The sequence below is a fragment of the Kryptolebias marmoratus genome, linkage group LG1 (genome assembly GCF_001649575.2).
Source record: "Kryptolebias marmoratus isolate JLee-2015 linkage group LG1, ASM164957v2, whole genome shotgun sequence".
NCBI lineage: Eukaryota > Metazoa > Chordata > Actinopteri > Cyprinodontiformes > Rivulidae > Kryptolebias > Kryptolebias marmoratus.
Window position 1 is genome coordinate 1,534,163 of NC_051430.1, and position 16,215 is coordinate 1,550,377.

General features: G+C 42.9%; 1 long non-coding RNA gene across 1 annotated transcript; it reads right to left on the bottom strand.

The window, feature by feature from the left end:
- Positions 1-6: 6 nt before the first annotated feature.
- On the bottom strand, positions 7-992 carry LOC112451210. The gene is made up of 3 exons (XR_003039995.2): positions 808-992; positions 455-696; positions 7-377 (listed from the first exon to the last, which is right to left on the bottom strand). It is a non-coding gene; the product is annotated as an uncharacterized LOC112451210 (long non-coding RNA).
- Between the last annotated feature and the right edge of the window lie 15,223 nt (positions 993-16,215).

Sequence of the window (16,215 nt, forward strand, 5' to 3'; positions counted from 1 at the left end):
ATCCTCCTTCGATCATCTTTCCAGAACCCTATATATGGACTTGTTTTTCTCCATCTTCTGCAGGTGTCCTCCTTCGGAGGGGTTCCGGCTTCCGCTTAGCTGACTCCCCCAGACCGCGTTATCTTCCGCGCCTGGTACCTGCAGTCCCATAAACTCCCATGACCTCGCCAGCTAGTGCAGAGTTACACTCATCCTTAGGTTAATACAATACAATTACAGTACATTAATACATTATTCTAACTGGTAAGGAGTGTCTATATTATAGTTTTCACTTCACAATGCCAAACACAGCCAGGAAACAAAGGTAAATCTTAAAGTTTTATTTTAAAACAGGGGCTGGAAGACAGAAACCGGGAACATGGGAACAGGCGCCTCAACTGGACAGAGATAACTATGATTAGTAGGGAATGACGCATGGATCAATTTGCAACTGATGAATGTATAAATTGCTTACAGGGCATCTGGGAATCCTCCGCCAGGGAGAGATGAGCCAGGTCTGAGAGATGAACAGAGATCCAGGAGCAGGTGGTGTGGTAATCTGGTGTGTTTGGAGGGTGAGCAGGGTTCAGTCTTGGTGGGAGTGGTCCGAGATGCTGCCAGCGTGAAATATCTCCAGGACGAGACAACTTGTGGTTCTCTTGCAGGTCGGGAAATACAGAGCTTGAGACCAGGTCTTCACTAGGCGACAAGATTCTCCTGAAACGAGACAGGGTAATGTGACTAGGCTTGACAAAGAACAAGAGCAAAGTTCTTCCAGAAACGAGACAAGGTGAGCAACAAAGCTGGGCCAGGCAGTAACACTCTTACCATACTTGTGTATGCTCTGACGAAGATGTGCTGGCAGCAGCTTCTCTTTATGCTCCCCCTTAACGAGCTCTAAATGCAGAACACCTGTGCATGATGCCACCAGCATTACCATCGCCACCTGTCAAAGGCAGAGAGAAGCAGCAGGCAAAAACAACAACAAACAGACACTCCCAGAACCTGACACCTCTGTGTACTAGAGATCCTATCAGTAAAAGGAAGTAACATCATATTATTCAGTTTATATAGTGTGGCAATCTGCCACCTGTTACCTGTGTTTCTCCATGGACTCCTCTGAGTGGCAGTATACTAATTACCTTCAGCTGGGTAACAGTCTCAGCCCCTTATCCTGCTGTGTTGAATCTTTTGAGTTTATTCACCCTGTTGTCCTCTGTGTGCAATTAGTGAACCTGTTCCTGAAGCTCTCACCTGTTGAACCTGCCTGCCTGCCTTCTCCAAGCCGCTGCTGCATCTTGTTAATAATCACCTGGACTTTCGTTGGATTTACCTGTCATCCTGCCTAACCACTAATCCGTAAGCCTTATTCGCCACTCTGCAAGACCTGAAGCGCCACCTAGGATTACAACATCAGTGACTAACTAAGACTCAACCTTTCTTTCAGATCCTGTTCTGTCACCGTGCTCACTGTAAATAAACTCACTTACCTTACTCCGTCGTCCTGCTGTCTGTTTGTCTCCTGGGTACTCAATTCTGGCAATTATCTCAAAGTCATGTCAGTATGCACCAGCCAGATCAAACGCCAAAGAGTAACCCCGGCGACGGACAGACAGTTGACACATTAATCAGCCACGATAACTGTTTAGACCAGCGCAAGGCTTTCTTACAACAATTATTTCAGATTTCTCAAGACACAACTACTTCATTAAATCAATTTTGTCACCGTGTCATTGCTACCGACCATAAACTAGGGGCGCTGTTACCTGCAGACTCGACACCTGCAACTACTTCCGGGTCGCATTCTGAACACGTCATTCCCGGTCGCGAACCTGACCTACGTCCGTCGGAGCTCTTCGAGGGTAATTTAGATCACTGCCGAGGGTTTCTCCTTCAGTTTGCTCGTTCACCACGGCTTTTTCTTTCAAATTTAGCTTGTATTACTTACATCGTCTCAGCGTTAAAGGGAAAAGCCTTACAATGGGCTCAGGCTTTCCTTTCGTCCCATTCTCTAGAGACTTTAACCTCTCAACGCTTTATTGAAGAGTTCGAGTGGGTCTTCAGCCTCCCCCTTCAACAGGAGGAGGCCGCTAAATGGTTGCTAGCCCTTCGTCAGGGGAACAGATCTGTCGCTGCATTCTCTGTTGATTTCTGCATCGCCGCTGAGGAGGCTGGTTGGGAGGAACTGGCATTAAAGGGTATTTTCTCAAACTGTCTATCTGAACCTGTCAAGCATCAACTAGCTCTCCGTGAGGAACCTGGTAGCCTGGATGAGCTAGTTACCTTAGCCATCAGGATCGACCAGAGGCTCAGAGAATGCCGTAAACAGCGCAAGCCGATTTTTCATTCCTCTCAGGGATCAGAGTTAAACAAATACAGAACCACGGTTTAACCCAGTGTTTTTCCTGAATCGGAACCCGAGCCGATGCAGGTGGGGCATACTCGTTTAACTCCCGAGGAGAGACAGAGGTGTTTCGCTACCAGGGCCTGTATTTATTGTGGTAAGCTGGGTCATGTAGTGGCAACCTGTCCGAATTGGGGAAACGGTTCGTCCCGTCAATAGGTCAGGGCATATTGGCGGGTAGTAAAGATTTTTCTCCTGATTCATTGCTATCCTTATCTGCGTTGATAATTTATGAACAGACTAAACTTCCTATTTCCATACTTGTGGACTCCAGTTCTGAGTTGAATTTAATTTCTCTTTGTTTAGTAGATCAATTGGGGATACCCACGTTACCTGTTGAAAACCCATGTGCTGTTGTAGGGGTCACCGGGGAACCTCTTACCCAGATTCAGTCCAAGGTAAACGAGCTTCATGTTATCGTGTCTGGTAATCATCAGGATTTTTGCGATTTTCTCGTAGTTAACTCCTCTACTCCCCAACTAATTTTTGGGTACCCATGGCTTGTTAAACACAACCCCATTCTGAATTGGAAAGACAGACTAGTGGAATCATGGAGCAGTTATTGTCTACAACATTGTCTAAGGAATGCTGTTTCTAAAGATAACAATAAGTCCGAGTTAAATGAGGAGGTAGATCTGTCTAAGGTTCCTTCATGTTACCACAATCTTGCACCAGTATTTAGCAAACAGAAGGCCTTGTCTCTACCACCTCATCGCCCTTATGACTGCGCGATCGATTTGTTAGCCGGAGCTCCTCTTCCATCCAGCCGCCTTTTTAATATCTTGGGGTCTGAGAGGGAGGCTATGAAGAGTTACATCGATGAGTCTTTGAGCTTTGGTATTATTCGTCCCTTTACCTCTCCTTTAGGAGCTGTTTTTTTCTTCGTGGCCAAGAAAGATAAGACCCTTTGACCTTGTATTGATTACAGAGCACTTAACCAAATAACCATCAAGAATAAGTATCCCCTGCCTCTCATTGATTCGGTGCATGCTCAGTTACATTCGGCTAACATCTTTTCCAAACTTGACCTGCGAAACGCTTATCACCTCGTGTGAATTAGAAAGGGCAACGAATGGAAGACTGCATTTAAAACACCACTGGGACATTTTGAATATCTGGTCATGCCTTTTGGCTTGACTAACGCTCCGGCAGTTTTGCAGGCTCTTATTTGCTCCTAGATCTCCACGTGGCAGCATCCGTTGGCTTCGCACTGGCTCACTCCTCTTCGTCCAGTGGCGGGACACCCAAGATGTCTTCCTCTGCTCCACCATCCACACAGCACACAGCAACGACACAGTCACTAGGAAGGTGAAGGACGGCAATGGACGTTGGACAAAGAAGGATGTCCCAATTCCTCCAGCCATCAAGGAATACAATCAGTGCATGGGAGGAGTGGATGTCTCTGATGCTATTATGAAGTCCTCCATAAAACCTGCAAGTGGTATAAGACATTCTTCTACCATTTCCTTGACATTGCAGTAGTAAACACCTTCCTTCTCCACAAAGAGATCTACACTGCTAGAGGTCAAGTGCCAATGTGCCAGAAGGCATTCAGAGAGACACTGGCTGACCAGCTGATGCAGTTATGCTCTCAGCCAGGCCCATCACAGCCAGGTCCGTCACAGCCAGGTCCATCACAGCCATGTCCGTCACAGCCATGTCCGTCACAGCCAGGTCCATCACAGCCATGTCCGTCACAGCCAGGTCCGTCACAGCCATGTCCGTCACAGCCAGGTCCGTCACAGCCAGGTCCGTCACAGCCATGTCCGTCACAGCCAGGTCCATCACAGCCAGGTCCATCACAGCCAGGTCCATCACAGTTGCAGTTGCGGTTATTGTCTTCTTGCGACAGTCTGGATAATCTCTGTGGTGTCTGTCAACAATTTGTAGCAGGTACTGCAGCTGTGATTCATCCTTTGTGATTAGACCACAGTATTCTTGAAGAAGGGCTACACATCCCTCTGCATGATCGTTCACAACTTTGATGGCCATCACAGTTTTTCGGGCCATTTGGTAGTCTTCACTTTCATCCCACTCAGCTGGGTCTACTGCAAGAAATGTGTCTGGCAATTTCAGCATGTCAAAGAGAACTTTGGATTTTGGAGAAACAAAACCTTCAAGATTCTTGCTGTTGAATGAAGTAAGGTCAACTTGGATTCTTTTGATGTGACCTGTATTCTGGTCATCATCATGCGAAGCTGCATCATCCATTGTGGACATTGCCATCACCATCAGTCTCTTCATTTCCATGTTAACATGTTTGTCAAACAGTGCCAGACGAACAAGCTCTGGTGACAGATACCACAAGTGATTTGAGAGTTTCTGAGATGCAGCCTGAGCAATACCAGCATTGATTGCAGTGTAATTCAGAAGATCCTTCATTAGTTGTAGGTAATTGTTTGGTGCACATGCTGTCTGAGGTCTCACATGAAGGTCGATGAATAACAATAGAGAACTCGATCAACAGAGAGATGCTGTACTGCACTGTGTTTTTGTGGCACAGGCTGCATGTTCAATCACTACATGTAACAACAAAACAAAGCATAGTGTTGAATTTAATAGAATAATTTTACTTGTAAACAAGGATAAATTAGCACGCCTCATACTAATATTTCCACTAAGTCCAACGCATGCTTACCATATTCGGTCTTGTAAGGCCACCCGCTGAATTTCGGCTCAACTAACCATTATTGGTTAAACCCGATAATGTTTATTGCTTCGGCTCCGATGACCTGCTAACTCCAGCGGTATCTGAAGGTGGCTCGGCCTCAGGACTCATTGGAGTCACACAGGGCTCTGCGAACAGCACACAGACCTGAGCGCGCGGTGGAGCTGTTTATACTTGGCACTTACGTCGGCTAAGTTATTAAGAAACAACAAACAGGGTCCAAAAGTCATAATTACCATGTTTCAGATTGGATAATTCTACGGGAACAGATACAGGAGGTTTCCATTATTGCATGCCATGGACGTAGAATTTAACCAAAACTATAAAATTTCAGTCCAATTGAGCTACCAGTAAATATGAACCAAAAGCACCAATATTTTCAGTTAATGGTTTTATGCAGTAGAGGAATGATTTAAGAGGGTAAGACCAATATTCCAAACAAGTAGAAAAATAAGCTCCACCCTAATGTACATGCATCATTTGGATACTAAATTAACAGATATGCAGATATCAAAATTGTTTGCATTTACCATAACACTGTATAGCCTCCTGCTTATTGCATGACGTTGCCTCAATGATCTGCCAATGGGATCCAATTGATGCAGGCTCTGTCTGACTTGCCAATGCTGTACTCTTATGCCACAAGATCTGAGGCTTCCAAGTACATATGTTTCACCAGCATTTGGAGTAGTCTAGAGTATATTAGTGACAATTCGATCAAGGTCTTGATTCAACAGAAAGGTATATTCTGCAGAGTCTATTCCAAGACTTTGTCTGTGTCTGTATAGAGTTCTTCGGCTGATTCCAAAGCACAGTGAAATCCTTTGTTGTATCTGGGGTGTCCTCGGTGGTCTGTGGAGGTTGCTGGAATGACTTGATTGTAATCTGGTAGTATATTCACTTAGCAGATTTTGAAAACATAGAAACAGTAACTGAAGTGTGTTGATGATGTCTCTATTATTAGGATCATATCTAGACATAACAGCAATCAATGATGACAATGATCGTGAGTGATCTTCAAGCTGTCTATACCAGGGGTGTCCAAAGTCGGTCCTCGAGGGCCGGCATCCTGCATGTTTTAGTTTTCTCCCTGGTTTTACACACCTGGATCAAATGATGGCTCATTAGAAGGCCTAAGCAGAACACTGACTTGCTGAGGAGGTTGTTACAACCACTAGGGAGAGAACTAAAACATGCAGGATGCCGGCCCTCGAGGACCGACTTTGGACACCCCTGGTCTATACAATCTTTCCTGGGAGAAATTCATGGAGTCCCCCATCTGAAAAGACTCAATGCAAAGCAGGACACTCCTAAAAAAACTTGCAATATCTTCTTCATTGCTCGCAGTATTAAAAATGAACAACTGAATCTGTAAAGCAACAAGGTTCAGATGAAAGCTCACTGTGAGGAAGCTCTTACAATCACAGATTCTTTGCTGACCACAGCTGAAGCTGGTAGTGCTATGCTAAGCTAGTGCCTGAGGATGGTCGGCTGCTGCCCAAGCATTGTAGCATTTCACAGGATCCAGAACAGGGTCTCCGTTGAAGCCAAAATAAAGTTGAGTAATGCCACTGCTTGTGTGAGGTGTTCAGCGGGTAGCAGAGCAATAATTGGTCGATGATATTATTGGGTAAAATATCGGCCTTGCACAAAGCACACAAAGCTTACCACAGTGACTTCTGTTTAAAACTACAGCTTCCGGTTTAATAAAACACATTCCTGTTTCAACTGAAATGCCTTCCATTTCAACTGGAAATCCGCAAGGATTTGATTAGTGTGTATGAACGCTTTTCAGTAGTTTGTATAGATGCTTTTTACTAGTTTGTATTAACGCTTTTCACCAGTATTTATGAACGCTTTAGTTTTTATGAATGCTTTTCACCAGTATATGAATGCTTTTTACTAGTCTGTATGAACACTTTTCACTAGTGTGTATGAAAGGTAAAGCTTTTCACCAGTTTATATGAACAGTTCTCCCTACTTTGTATGAGAGCTTTGAGAAGGTTATATAAGAGGTACATGTTTTCACTAGTTTATGTGAGAGCTTTTAACTAGTGTTTGTGCAAGGTTTTCAGCATAGTATGTGGAAGTCTTTAATTTCATATGTGTATATGGAAGTTAATTCTGATTTATATCCCTGGTAAGCCTCTGTGGTTCTTTTTTATTATTATTTTAACTAATCTTAACATAGCTACTAAGCAAAAATGAAGGGTAACTTCATTTTTTTAAATGTGCCCAACCAACTTCTGAGATTCTGTTTGCAAAATTTATTTCTTCTGGCAAAACATTGTCAGCAGTTCCAGGAAAAAATGTGAACTGCTGTATATAGATGTTGTCTGTTTAAAATGCAGTGATTTTGTTGTTGAGAACACTGTTTTATATCCCTTTACAAAGAACCTAATAATGAAAGTTTAATTTGTTGGTAGTTATTGAGTAATGCATAATCATGCAGAAAGTAGGAAAAGATTTTCTAGATAAATAATAATAAAAAAAACTTCTTGTAATCCCATTAAAAAACAGAACAATTATTTAAGTAATTCGAGACTTTTCATTTCCATTTCCTTTCCCCAGAACCATCTGTTATTTTGTTTTAAATAGTTTATAGGACCAGAATGAGAAAAACACAGTTTTGATTAATCTTAAAAAATTATAATTTCACTTGCCAGATAGTTACTGTGTGGCTGTGTCACAGTTTCTGGTGTTTTGTTCTTTGTTTGATATCTTTGTAATTCTTGCTTTGCTTTGGTTGTCTGTTGGTTTCTGTGTTCATGCCTTGTCACCATTCACCTCCCCAGTATTTTTCCACCCATGTCTGCCATGCCCATCTCCACCTGTCAGTAATCATTATCACTCACCTATGCCTATTTACCTCATCATCCTCAGTCCTTAAAAACCAGTCACTTTTTTTTAATCACTCCTCACTGGGTCATTCCATTCTGCTTGTTCATGTTACCACGTTTGTCTTCTTGTTCCATGCCACGTTTGTTTTTGCCTTGCTTTGCCTTTTTGGATTTTGTGTTATCAATAGTTTTGCTGCCACACCAGCACTTTGTTTTGGTTTGCCTTTTATTTCTAAATAAATTTGTTTATGTTTCAATATGAGTCTGCGCTCAGGGTTCGCCTCCTTCACCCCACTTAATGACAGGCTGACTATGTTCCTTTAAGCCTCATAAGAGTATATCTTCTTCAGAAGGCACTAATTCAGTAATTCAGTAATGTGTGATCACCAGCTACCTACGGCAATTTATTGAGACTGGTATTTAGCATTTGTTTTAGTAACTGTTCACTTTTAATTAAGCTTGCCCTGGATGAGGTGGTTACTCAAAAGTCAATGACTCATTGCAATGAGCAGGACTTTTTCTGTTAAAATCTTTTTCTCTAGCTGGCATTATAAGCTTGTAAACTGTTTACTGCATTGTATTGTAAGTATGACTGAATTGTAATCATGTTCATGAATTTTAATCTCTACATGATTGAATTTACTTAACTCTATTTTGAACAAAAGTGTTTGAGAAATGGTGCCATATAAATAAATGGAAGTAAACTAGTTTAATTTCAGTTTTTTTAAAAAGGTCTTTCTCAAATCAAGTCAAATTTATTTGTATAGCACATTTCAGCAACATAGCAGTTCAAAGGTCTTTACATCAGAAAAAAAACTTAAAAAGTAATAAAAACAGCATACAGTCACCAATTGAGATACCAATACACATCAAATATGTTGGTCAATATTCCATTTATAATGGTTCGATCAGTCAGACTTGTAAATTATCTAATTATCCTCCACTCACTCCCCCTCCCTCCCTTATTTTTGCCTCTACAGTCTCAATTGAGTTTTGATACAAACAACCAAAGGAAATGTTTCAAAAATCACATGTGTGAGACAAGAGTTGAGCACTTGCAAGACGAGAGTTGAGCATGTGTAGCAACAGATTCCAGAAGTTGTGGGAAAATTGACACATGTAAACGCAAATGTCATTTGTAATTTATTTTTCTACAACTTTACATTCAGAGCTTGTTTGTGTGGAAATTTTTTCGTAGGTGACAATTTTTCTCACAAGCTCAAATTGATATTACATGTATGTAACTATTTGTTACAAGTAAATATTTAGCTGTACAGTTACTCACATTGTAATACACAGAGATCTTTGCATCCAAACACAAGTTTGGATGTTTTGAAACATCTACCTCCATAGGATGGGATATAAGTGAAAATCCATTTCTGTGTGACCCTCTAGGTCAGACCCTTCCTTAAAAAAAACACACCTTGACCCCCTGATTTGATTAAACTTTAGACCCATTTCTCACTTGCCCTGTCTCTCTAACGTTTTAGAAAAAGTTGTTTTTATTCAGCTTTAACCATTTTTAGAACAAAAATGCTACTTTCAAAAATTTCAGTCTGGTTTCAGACCACATCATAGAACTGAGTCTGCTCTGTCAGAAGTGCATAACAACACTGCAATGTCTGTTGATGCAAAGTGCCCAGTTGTTTCGGTTTTGTTGGACCTCACTGCTAATACAGTTGATGACTATATTCTTCTATCTCATTTAGAACACGATGGAGGTATCCGTGTCACAGCTCTGCACTGGTTTACCTCCTATCTGACAGATAGAACTTTTTCTGTAATGATCAATACCACCTCTTTCTCCTCTGCTCTTCTTTCCTGTGGGGTGCCACAAGGTTCCATTCTTGGCCCTCTTCTCTTTTCCCTTATATGCTTCCTCTTGGTTCGTTTATAACCCAGCACTGGTGGTCTTTTTATTTCTATGCTGATGATTTACAGATTTATCTTCAAACCCAGGTGTAACCAATTTTCCTAGATTAGAGTGCAGGTTATATTTAATAATGAAATAAACCGATAGAAAAACTGTGGGCCTGAGATCAGAAGAACCTGGTTCGTGGAGCCAAGGAATAGAGCAGCAATAATAAGCAGAACACAGATAATATTGAATAGCAATTCTTGTATTGTTACAAAATAGAAATAAAATTTGCCATAGCTTACAATAATTAATTTGAAACACCCCAAACTAAAGTAAAAACTGTGCACATGTCCCAACAAATGAAAAAACAAAAAAGTTGTCTGCCTGGGCCTCTTACAGGAAGGACAGCCTGTGTTGCAGGTTTACTGGTTATGTTAAGTCTGTCTGAATGGTCTGTGTTTATATGTGTGTACTTGATTTTTCTTTTGTTCTCCTCTTGATCTGGATCTCTTCTTCAAGGTCCTTGTAGCTTGCCATCAAATTGGATTGGAATCTTACCGGGTCCTCCGGATTATTTTTCTGGTCCACTCAAAAACCTGACCTACAGTGTGAACAATGTTATTAAATGCCATAAACAAACTGACTCTATTTTAATATCAAGTTTCTACCACTTACGTCTCCTTACCATTTTAAACCATCCCCACCTGAGAAAGCATTCATGCTTTTATTAGCTCAAGAATTGATTACTGCAATGCCCTTTACTTTGGTCTCCCTCAGTCATCCCTAAATCTTCTTCAGCATGTTCAGAATGCAGCTTCCCATCTCTTGACTGACGTCTCTAAATGTGAGCACATCACCCGTTCTATCCTTTTTGCATTGGCTTCCTGTTGTTTTCATTGTTGTTTTTTGTCTTCTTCATGTTTTGAGTGTGTATTGTATCTGTGCAGCACTTTGTCACAGCTTTTGTTGTTTTAAAGTGCTTTATGAATAAAGTAGCAGTAGTAGTAGTAGTAGTAGTAGTAGTAGTAGTAGTAGTAGTAAGTAAAATTTATTTGTATAATAAAAATTTACAGACAATAAAACCCCGAAGTGCTTCACAAAGACAAATATAAAATCAAGAATATAAAAAACTGAGATAAGAGGTTGCAGTCTAGTTAAAAGCCTGTGGGTATAAAAATGTCTTTAGCTGCTTCTTCTTAAGAGTTAGTGGAGTTCATGTAGCGCAGGGACAGAGGTAGGCAGTTCCAGAGCCTCAGGGCCATGAAATGCCTGATCTCCACGAGTTTTAAAGTGAGTCCGTGGTATCACCAACAATCTCTGCTCAGACAATCTTATAGTCTGAGAAGGACAGTAAGGCTCCAGTAAATTCTGCATATATTCAAGGGCTTGGCCCTGAAGTGCTCTGAACGCCATGACCAAAACTTTTAACTGTATCTGTCAGGTATTCTTCAAACTATTTGACCTTAAACAAAGGAAACACACAGAGAGCAGTACTTAGTTTCTTTAAAGCTTTTGCAAAAGGAGAATTGGCCTGAGCACAACTCATCAGGTTGATTTCAATCAACTCTGCAGACTTCTGTTTAGGGCTCGTATTTATTCAGAAGTGAATGGGAGCATAGTTCAACTGGTTCAAACAAAGTTTAGGCCTTCAACAAACGAATCCTCTTTTCATGTTTGGGAGTGATAAGAGATCAATTGGAACATCTGTTGGGGTGAGAACAGATCCTGCCTTCACCCCTGGAGCTTGATACCCCCATGTTAGCTTGTATGCATATGGTGACGAGCAACACTGTGTGAAACACATCAAAGAACACTTTGTCTGGACAAAGACTGATAACCCTTAAAATTTTTAACAGTATCCTGCAATAAACACGGAGCCAATGCAAGGAGGCCAGAATAGGAGAATAGGGGTAATGTGTTCCCTTCTATTTGTCCTCAGTAGGAGTCTTGATGCCACAATTTGTACAGTCTGAAGACAATCAAAAGTTGTTTTGCTAAGACATGTAAAAAGACTTTTGCAATAGTGCAGAAGAGATGAGACAAAACCATGAATCCCCATTCATGACACCCTTAGTTTTAATTCAGAAATATTCCTTAGGTAACAATTTTTTTTTTTAAACCAGTTGTCTAGAATGATGGTCAAAGGAAAAAGAGCTGTCAAAAATGACACCCAAATTTTTTATATTGGTTTGTACAGAGGGTGACAAAAAATGAATATGCTGCTTGATAACCTTGATTTTGTCATCAGGAACAATAATGAGGGTGTCTGTTTTATTCACATTAAGTTGCAGATAATTGTTTGCCAGCCGTTGTTTGATTTCTGTCAAACAATTGCTAAGATCAGATAATTTATAGATCTCTGAAAATCTAAATGAACAAAACAGTTGAATATTGTCAGGATATAAATGATAGTGTCACAGTTCCCTGTTCCTGCCACGCCTCTAGCTTCCTTGCCACAGTATCTTTCCACAGACTCTCTGTTATTACCACACCCCCAGTTCTCATGCCTCTATCATCACTTCAATCATCTATACCTGTTCTTGCTAGTATATAAGCTCACACCTCTCATCATACCAGTGCCAGATTATTGATCGGTTAACACTTAGTAAATGTCCAGTGATCCCTCACAGCCTATGCCTGCCTTGTTGTTTTCAACCCACTGCCTGATCCTCGACTCTCGTCTGCCTGACCATTGCCGGATACCTTCGCTGACTCTGCCTTCTGGAAACGGACCTCGCTCTTCCCTTCTGGACTACTCTCACTGGCTAGTACCCTTTTGGATCTAGTTGCTCGTCTTGGATTTTCTAGCCCTGACCTCCCATCTGTCCTCAGACTCTCCCTATCGCCTAAGCCCCTTTCTAAACACCTCAGCCCCGCTTCCCTTCCGAGCTTCGGCAGTCTTACCTGGCCGGAGACTGATTCCAATCCGAGAAAGAGGCGTAGCTTCCGGGACCGGAGTTCTGATTAGTTCATAGGTTCCAATAAAACTGTTAAAACTTTATTGTTGTCCGCCTATTCTGATTCACTCACGCCAGGTCTTGTCAGAATAATCTGGCCAACTAAAACGATGGATTCGGACGAGCAGCACTGGCGTAGCAGTGTCGAGAACGCCATTTTCAGGTTGGAGAGGAGCGTTCAAGAGATGACGCAGTTAATCCACGACATGTTTCCAAGTAATGTCACTGCTCAGTCTCGGGTTTCCCCACCAGCTCTGTCTCGCACTCTTGTGTCTTCCATTCATGAACCAAAGCTTCCTCCGCCAGAAAATTTCACGGGAGATTCCAAACAATGTCGCCCTTTTCTCACCCAGTGTGAGATTCATTTCCAGTTGCAGCCGTCCTCGTTTCCCACTGAACGTTCCAGGGTCACTTATGTTATCTCCCTCCTTTCCAGCCGAGCTACGTTGTGGGGAACTGCTGAGTGGCAACGAGACTCGTATATATGTTATGCTTACAAGGATTTTGCTGAGGAACTAAGGAGAGTTTTTGACCTGATTGCTCCTGAACGTGATGCTGCACGCAAATTGTTTTTTCTCAGGCAAGGCAGGAGGAGTGTTACGGAATATATTTTTGATTTCCCCACTCTGGCAGCCGATAGTAACTGGAATAACCCTGCTCCCATAGATGTGTTTTTTCAAGGCTTAAGGGAAGAAATCAAAGACGAACTGGCAGCTCGGGATCGTCCCACTGACCTCAGGTGCTTGGAGGAACTAGCCACCCGGATTGACACTCGACTAACTGAGCGAAGGATGGAGAAGCGATGAGATTCTTCCACAAATGGGTGCCAGTGGAATGTCAGGCCTAGCGTTCCTTTGGACTCCAGCACCAGTCTCCCTCAAGAGGAACCCATGCAGATCGGGAGGACAATACTCACTCCTGAGGAGCAAAGTCGCCGGCGGGCAGCCAACCTTTGTTTCTATTGTGGAGTCAAGGACCATGCAGTCAGGAACTGCCTGTTAAAAGGCCAGACTCAGTAGGATCTGGGAGAGTCCTACTGAGTCCTATCAAACAATGTAAGTTCTCCTCTATGTTAACCCTCCCAGCAGAATTATTTGTTCATGATAAAAAGGTCTCTACTCAGGTTTTTATTGATTCAGGTGCCAATACTGAATTTATAGATCAATCCTTTGCCAAGTCCCTGGGTATCATAATTATTCTATCCACTAAGGGCCACAAGATTATGGCTTTGGATGGGCATATTTTAAGCCAGGAAAATTTTGAGACTAAACCTGTCCGTTTATCTATTAGTGACAACCATCATGAGACACTAAGGTTCCTTGTTATTCACTCACTTGATCTCCCTGTTATTTTAGGAGCAACATGGCTGAGCAAACATAATCCTCGATTGGATCGGACGAGAGATAACCGGAAGGGCTGATCAATGCTCTTCTGTTTGCCTCTTGGATGCAGTAGTGACCTCTTCGCCGCCCAACACCAGCTCCGAGGTCTACCCGGATATCTCCAAGGTGCCACCCGAATACCATGACCTCAAGGAGGTATTTAATAAAGTTAAGGCCACCTCTCTTCCACCACATAGACCTTTTGACTGCCCCATCGATCTCCTACCAGGTGCTGTTCCCCCTAAGGGAAGATTATATTCTCTGTCACGTCCTGAACAAATTGCCATGTCCAAATACATTAAAGAAAGTCTTCAGGCGGGCATCATCAGGCCCTCAGTGTCGCCTGCGGGAGCCAGGTTCTTCTTTGTAGGCAAGAAGGACGGTTTTCCTAGACAATGTATTGATTACAGGGGGTTAAATAACATGACAATGAAAAACAAGTATCCATTGCCCCTGATGTCGTCAGCTTTTGACCTCATTCAGGGAGCCAAGTTGTCCACAAAACTAGGCCTTTGTAATGCTTACCACCTTATCCACATCAGAGAGGGGAATGAACGGAAAATAGCTTTCAACACCCCATCTGGACATTATGAGTACCTGGTCATGCCATTTGGCCTCACCAATGCTACTGCTGTCTTCCAGTCTATGGTTAACGACTTACTGCGGGATATGATTAACCAATTTGTGTTTGTCTATTTAGATGATATTTTGATAATCTCCAAAGATCTACCTAGTCACAGAGATCATGTCAGGAGAGTTCTTCTCAGATTGCTCCTGAATAAACTGTACTTTAAGGCAGAAAAATGCGAATTCCACCAGTCTTCGACTTGGTTTTTGGGTTTCGACATTTCTCCCAATCAGGTTTCCATGGACCAGGCTAAAGTGGCTGCTATCCACAACTGGTCTACCCCCAAGGACAGGAAGGGACTTTAGTGTTTCTTAGGATTTGCCAATTTCTATCGCAGATTTGTCAAAAACTTCAGTCACCTCTATACTCCCTCACCTCAATTAAATCCAAGTTCCTCTGGAACAGTGCAGGCACAGGCGGCTTTTGAACTGTTAAAGGACTCATTCATTAGGGCTCCCATTCTTCATTCCCCTGATTGTGAGAAACAATTTATCGTGGAGGTCGACGCATCTAATACAGGTGTCGGTGCCATCCTGAGTCAGGTGGGAGAGGACAATGACAAAGAGACAACGAGAACCACACCAGGCTCATCAAGTTCACCCACCTCCAGCTTCTTGTCCTCCAGACCGCATGTTTTTTTCCGAAGGGCTAAGGAGCAAGGTATTAACATTTTGTCACAACTCAAAACTCTTTTGTCAACCAGGAATCAGCAAGACCTTGGATGTCATTAGGTCACAGTTTTGTTGGCAATCTCTGGCAAGGGACGTTCGTGAATTCATCTCCGCCTGCCCTCAGTGTGCTCAGGCCAAGGTGTCTCGTCGTCGGCCAGTGGGGTTGTTGTGCCCTTTACCTATCCCATCCCATTCTGCCCATGGTCCCATATATCGATGGATTTCATCACTGACCTCCCTGCGTCCTCCGGCAATACTGTCATCCTAACCATCGTCGACTGCTTTTCGAAGATGGTTCATCTGGTGGCCCTAAAGAAGCTTCCCTCGGCCAAGGAACTGGCGGACTTCCTCTCCAAGGAGGTATTCAGGCTCCATGGCATTCCAAAGGACATTGTTTCCGACCGAGGACCCCCAGTTCATCTTGAGGTTCTGGCGTGAGTTCTGTGACCTTCTGGGGATTTCCCCAGTCTTTCCTCAGGCTTTCACCCTCAGATGGATGGGCAAACGGAACGCACCAACCAAGAGGTGGAGACCAAGCTTCATCTCCTGTGTTCCAACGAACCATCCAAGTGGTCTAGTAACCTGCCATGGGTGGAGCACACCAAGAACGAGATCGCGAATACAAGCGGCTGAAATGAGTTTCCTCCGCAGGGTGTCTGGGCTCTCCCTTAGAGATAGGGTGAGAAGCTCGGTCATCCGGGAGGGACTCAGAGTAGAGCCGCTGCTCCTTCACGTCGAGAGGAGCCAGTTGAGGTGGCTCGGGCATCTGGTGAGGATGCTTCCTGGACGCCTCCCTGGTGAGGTGTTCTGGGCACGTCCCACCGGGAG